Source organism: Paralichthys olivaceus, chromosome 15 (assembly GCF_024713975.1).
Source record: "Paralichthys olivaceus isolate ysfri-2021 chromosome 15, ASM2471397v2, whole genome shotgun sequence".
Classification (NCBI taxonomy): domain Eukaryota; kingdom Metazoa; phylum Chordata; class Actinopteri; order Pleuronectiformes; family Paralichthyidae; genus Paralichthys; species Paralichthys olivaceus.
Window position 1 is genome coordinate 795,552 of NC_091107.1, and position 6,949 is coordinate 802,500.

Here is a 6,949-nt window from a genome sequence, read left to right on the forward strand (position 1 = left end):
AGACGATGATATGATGTCCAGTAGGTCAATAGGTCAACCTGACACATTGTTCAGTCCTTCATTGAGAATCATAACTCAGGATAGTTGTGATACGTAAAACAGAAGGTTTTACTATGTTGATGGGTTGAAGTGTCACCTGGTCACTTTCACACCTCAGATCACATCGCAGAGGTGTGAATTAGCTTTTAGCCTTGTTCACACACACTCACACACACACACACACACACACACACACACAGAGGGTCAAATTCATTATCAGAGGTGCAAAGAAGGAAGCTGACAGCAGCAACTCTCATTCCTTAGGGGTTCACACACACACACACACACACACACACACCTAGACTCAGCGGAGGTTTCTGACCTGCCACAGTTTAAACGTAGATTTGTTTGAAATTACGTCACATTATCACATAATGATCGATATCTTCCTTAAACCCACGTTATAATGTGTTCAAACACAAAGATGGTTTTAAGCTGAGTCAGTGTGTTGTGGCGCGTCTCCTGTGCTCTGTCCTCGGAGAGTCGTGTTTACTCGGAGGTTAATAGGAGTCGACCTTTATGTTGAACCAAACGAGTCTGAAGTTAATCTGCTCAGTGGGTAACACTGACCTCAGGCCAGCAGGCGCACTGAGCTCCTCGTGGATCCACTGTCAGCGACGCCTCCATTTAATTCACCGATCACCTTCCTGCTCTCCTGAAGACGAACCCTTTACAACTTCCACGACCTTTCCTCTTTCTTTGCATCTGTTTGGAAGTACGTATCGTTAAAAGAGTCTTTCTACCATTATAATATTTCTGAGGTCAAACGCTACTGGACACGTTTACATTCATGGTTCCCAGAGATCAGAGGTTGATCCTGGGGTTTTGACTAATGTTAAAATATCGAGACACAATTTAAAGAATTGTCATGAAATGTGGTTCAGACGTTCGTTGTTCTCGATGAACTGAACAAACATTGTTCTCTCATTTTTCATCTTTTCATCTTGAAGTGTTGAATATTATGATAAAACTTTATCACTTTAGATTTGATGTGAAGACGTGGAAACTGAACATGATTCAAACATGAACCTCAACATTCTCACACCTGAACGAAGTGAGCAAACTTTACACACACACACACACACACACACACACACACACACACACACACACACACACACACACACTCACATCACACACTCACATCATGCACTCATAGATTCATAACACACACACACACTCACACACATACACACACACAATATGCTGTGTGAATATTTTAATCAAAGTGCCACTAAAACGATCAAACTGTTTACACAGATCTACAGAGAGAGCTGTGTATGTGTGTGTGTGTGTGTATGTGTGTATGTGTGTGTGTGTGTTATGAATCTATGAGTGCGTGATGTGAGTGTGTGATGTGAGTGTGTGTGTGTGTGTGTGTGTGTGTGTGTGTTATGAATCTATGAGTGCGTGATGTGAGTGTGTGATGTACCGTATAAGCATGTTTCTCCATTAATGCTCTACTGATCCCTGGCATGTTCAGAAATACACGGAAGGAACGAGGATGATCATCTCCAGTCACACGCAGTCTCACACACACACACACACACACACACACACACACACACACACACACACACACACACACACACACACACACAGATTGTGAGTGTTGAGAGCAGATCTCTGCTCTGGTTTTTGTTTTTACCAGTTCAAACACCACATGTCTTCACATCCATTGAGGGGTCAAAGGTCAGGGACATGATACTGAAGACATCAACTCATTTTATTACACTGATAAAAAAAGACTTCCTGTTTTTAAATATTATAAATCCACTGAAGAGTTTATGTTTTCTCTTTGTTTGTCTGCAGGATTACACAGAAACTACTGGACTGATTTCCCTGGAACTCAATAAATTACTTATGTTTTTATGAGAAGTGTAAAGTTTAGAACATTAACCTTGACAGAGATTCACACTCTTTTAGAAGTTCTTTGTATTTATTAGTCATGTGTTCTTTTATTCATGAACAATACGATTGATCTACATCAGCACCGTCAGTAAAACACGGGTACGCTAGTACACGTGTGTCAACATGGTGAAGAAGTCTGTGAGATTCAAACGTGTCAGACAGAACCTGGACGCTCGGTTTGAATCCCCACACAGGAAAACATTTACAAGATCCGCTGGAGTAAGTGTGTAAATGTAGGAGGAGACTATGTGGGAAAATAAGTGTTCTAGCTTTCCACCAGTTTTCATCTTGAACAGATAAACATCCTCCTCTGCCCCCCCCCCCTTGCTTCCACGCCTCATTTCTCCTCACGATAGAAGGAACCAGGAGCCGGGAGGGGGCTGCTCCTGTCGTCAGCTGCCCAGCCTGAGGGCCTCACAGCTGGGGGACACTTCTGCACAGCCCTGGGCCCCTCGTGGAGCTTCGGCAATGACCCGGTCTGTGTGATGTGTTTGAATTCACATGACGCTCTGTTTCTGGCCCAATGAATGTCGATTGGTCGAGATTTAAAGATTCCAACAGCTATGGAAGGATTGATGGTCCCAGAGTTTGAACCCTGAAGACTGTGGTTACTTCACGACTTTTCCAACAATCCAAACAACATATTTAATTAATTTGATTGAACTCATTTTTTGTAGGGTGCTGCGCCTCATATTCAGCCTCTCTCTCTCTCTCTCTCTCTCTCTCTCTCTCTCTCTCTCTCTCTCTCTCTCTCTCTCTCTCTGTTCTGTCCATCAGAGTTTTTCCACCCTTTCACTCCCTCTCTTCATCCATGACCTCAGCGCTCAGCAGGAAGTGGCAGTCATGAGATTGTCTCATTAATATCTGAGAGAAATGGCTAATGAGGGTTAATAAGACACCCAGCAGGGCTGACTGTGTGTGTGTGTGTGTGTGTGTGTGTGTGTGTGTGTGTGTGTGTGTGTGTGTGTGTGTGTGTGTGTGTGTGTGTGTGTGTGGTTTAATCGTCTCTCATCCTCCCACCAGAGATGAATGTGGAGCTGAAGGGACGAAGGCAGAGGAGGGGATCGTTAAGAAAGATGCTAACGGTAACGATCATATCGCAGATCGTCTCAGTCTGATTATCACAGCTCAGGTTCTCCTCGTTAGTTGCCATGGTAACGTAGTGATTTCTTTTTTGTCTGATCGAGTTAGAGACGACAGATTCGATTTTGAAGAGAATTATCCGTTGAACTCAGTTTTAGTTTCACAGTTCCAGTGTTTTGGTTCCGTCTCATCGCTCGTCTCTCGTCTCTCGGAGCAGCAGGTGAAGGAGCCGGGCGTGTCCCTCAGGAGGAGGAGACCAAACATGGAGATAAAGGAGAGGAAACACTTGGACGACTGCTTTTCACTTCGTCCATCATTGACTTGGTGGATAAAAGAGAAATGTTGATAAAATATCTTGTTGTTGTACCAACAGTGTTCAAAGTGTTCCATCTTCTATACTGCCCCCCCCCCCCAGCACTGACCTCCCTCCCTCACTCTTTCCTCCCTTGTTCATCTTTTATTTCTTTATTTCACTGAGCTGCCTCCAGTGTCTGTCCATCTCTTCGTGTCTTTACTTCTCCTGCACCTCCTCCCTCTTGTTTCTCATTTACTCTCCTGTCGTTCTTCCTCCTCCTCCTCCTCCTCCTCCTCCTCCTCCTCCTGCTCTTAAACGCTGTTCCTCAAGCTCCCATGATGCCTCTCTGCCCTGTCACAACTGTCCAGAGGCCATTTCACATTCAGCAGTGTCTGCTGTTGACAACAGACACACACACACACACACACACACACACACACACACACACACACACACACACACACACACACAGAGACTAATGTATGTGTACGTGTGTGTGTGTGTGTGTGTGTGTGTGTGTGCGCATGAAGCTCAGAGCCAAGTGATGTTCTGAGAACAGCAGCGTCAGCATTTCAGTGAGCAGTTCAACACACACACACACACACACACACACACACACACACACACACACACACACCTGTCAGGACCACCTACACAAAGATCTCACACACAAACGACACAAACATAAATATATATATAATCTATCATCGCCCCCTGGAGGCTTCATTATTCATAACGTTGGATGCCAAGACTAAAGAAATATGGACGACATGACAGCTCCTCCCAAAAGTGAAGCAAAAGCATCTGGATCGCCCCCTGGTGTCTGGCTGCAGTATAAACCCCTCCTCCTCCATGTTAGCAGACGGGACTTGAGCCAAACTAAAAACTCAAAGAAGACGTAAAATAAACATTCAGCTCGTTCTTATCTCACTGATGTTTGTTCAAGTGTTTCTGATCAGTTTGGTTTAATTAGTTTTTTTATCATCATGATTGACAGCTGACACTGACTCAGGATCCGTCCCACGGTCACAACCATTCAGATCAACAGTGTTTGTATCTTAGATGTTGTGTGTTAATTTCTGGAGGAAGTGAAGACGTGTCGTCCGTCTTAATTTACACAACGTTGTTTTGATTCAGGTCGCTGCAGATTGATAAACGTCAACACGTTAGTTTATGAGTCGTCAGCTTACGCGAGCCATGCTAGCAGCTCTGTGAACATGCTACAGTCAGCATGTTTTAAATGTGGCTTCATCATGTCGGAACATTTTATTAAACTTCATTGTATTTCTTTAATTTTCCATTTTCAGGGATGATCGAGCTGTTGACATTTATCATTTCATCTTAATCCAACTACACAAACAGAGTAAGTTCACCTCATCCCCGAGCTCCTTCCTTCCTTCCTTCCTTCCTTCCTTCCTTCCTCCCCTCTCCTCCTGCAGAAGTGACAGTGAAGCAGCTATATTAAGCTCAGGAGCGCTGACTGTTGCATTATTGTTCACCAGGTAATAACAGCTGTCATCTGTGAGGACGCAGCAGTGGAAGACTTTAGAAACCGTAACACGGCCGTCAGCTTCACTGTTCACCTACATCAGTGAGGAGGAAACCGCAGGATGAACGCAAAGAGAAGGTGGAGAGAAAAGTGAGGGGGAGGGGATTTACAGTACAACAGAGCTAAACAGATATTTACTGTTGAAACAACAGGAAGTAGTTGTCATAGATCGTGAAGGTCCAATGACAAAGCTGCTCTCTGGTAATCTGATTACTCTGCAGCTGTGGCACGAACCTGATTTCTCAAATGTTCATTGAAGGAGGAAACGCTTTTCATTTTTCAGATTAAGTGACTAAAAATAACCTTGTTAACACAGATTACTGATGGAGAAACCTAATTACATAAACCCTTTAACGGGTTTTTATTTGCGTGATGATTTCCAAGGACATGTAGAGGACATGTAAGCAGAGTGGAGACACATGGACCACGGCAGCATCATGTGGAATATCCGTCTTTCTGACGTCTACGTCTGACGTCACCTGCTGAAGCCACATGAGGACGTTTCTATTGCAGGAGTAACAGAGGCCGTTCCATTTGTCAAGACTTTTACACAAAGTTAACTTGGGCTCAGTTTTTGAATCCAAGCCGAGCTACACTTTAAAATTTGACGCCCTCCTTTCCAGAAGTTGCCACAAAATTTTCTCCGCCTGTCTTCCTTCAAATGAGAGGAGGAAGGATGAAATTCTGCTGCCAGAGGACATTTGGTTTCTCTTCTGCCGACTCACCTCCTCTCTCCTTTCCATTTTCTCCTCTCCATTCTTTCTGTCATTTCATTTTCCTCCCTTGGTTTTTCTCATCTGTCCTTATTTTCCTTTCTTCCCCTTCATTTCTAGTTTGCAGACCTTATTTATTTTCTCCTCTTTGCCCTGAGGCAAGCTTTAATAAGGCAGTGAAGATGCTGACATATTTTGGCCGAGGTCACGTATACTCACTCGGCCTCATTACTACGAAGCCTCCGTCGGCGGGAACAAGGTTTCTCTTCCCTGTCACTTAGAAAGAGTTTGATAGTTGAGACTTCTTCTTGACCACAGAGCTTCTCTGAGGTAAACTTTTAACTTTTACATTGAAAGACTGCGAGGAGGAATTAACGCTCTTTTAGCTCCGAGTGGATCGGCTTAATTGCTCCAAATCCCCCCCCCCCCGAGGGAGTTCCCCAACACAACCAAACAGAAGAGCCGCTGCCTCGTGAACTGAACTCACCCTGTAAATTCCCCCCTTGAGTTAGTTTAAATGTAGAATGTGAGAGTATTTGCTCCATCGGGCATTTCATGCATATGCAGGAGTTTTCTTCTGCTGCCTCAGTGTTTGGATGCATCCAGAGCCTCTGAAGTTTCCTTTGGATGTCTTCAGAAAAAAAGACCCAGATTATTCAGTTTCTACCTCAGGAAATAAAGGGAGTTAAGTTCAATAAAAAAGAAAAAGATGGTGTTGATTGAATTCCTCAAAGGCAGGATAGTGGAGATCCAGAGCTCTGATTGGTCCGTGGCCCCTGTAGTTTAAATGACGGAGCTGAACTGATCAGATTGATTAAGATTCTCTCGTTAGTTTCAGACTCTTCAGTTTAGTCTGGAACTAAATATCACGTTTGAAAGGTTCCTCGGACACGGTCCAAAATGTAGTCAGACCAAATTGGAGGTCTGGATCTGGATCCACCTCTGGACCAAGAGCTTGACCTGAACTGGTCTCAGACTTGAAGTTGTCATAAATGATTTGAGACTTGACCTTGAACCTCACGAAGCTCAGGCACAACTGAATCTGTGTCTGAGAGAAACAGGATCTAACAACTGGACAATATTTAATTCTGTTGACATCCTGATTTATTCAAGCAGCGTTGTCCTGTGTCACTGAGACAAACGTCTCCTCCTCTGAGGGACAACTGAGCCGGGTGGTGCTCAGGTCTTTCATATTCTAATTTATTTTCTTCATAACTTGTGAATTGAATTAAGTTTATTAAACATGCTCGGGTGTTATTATTTCCTGGGTTGCTTCATCATTGTGATGTGATATCCTGTGTGTGTGTGTGTGTGGGGGGGGGGGTCAACTGACTGTGTGGTCAACTCAGCAGAAAGCTT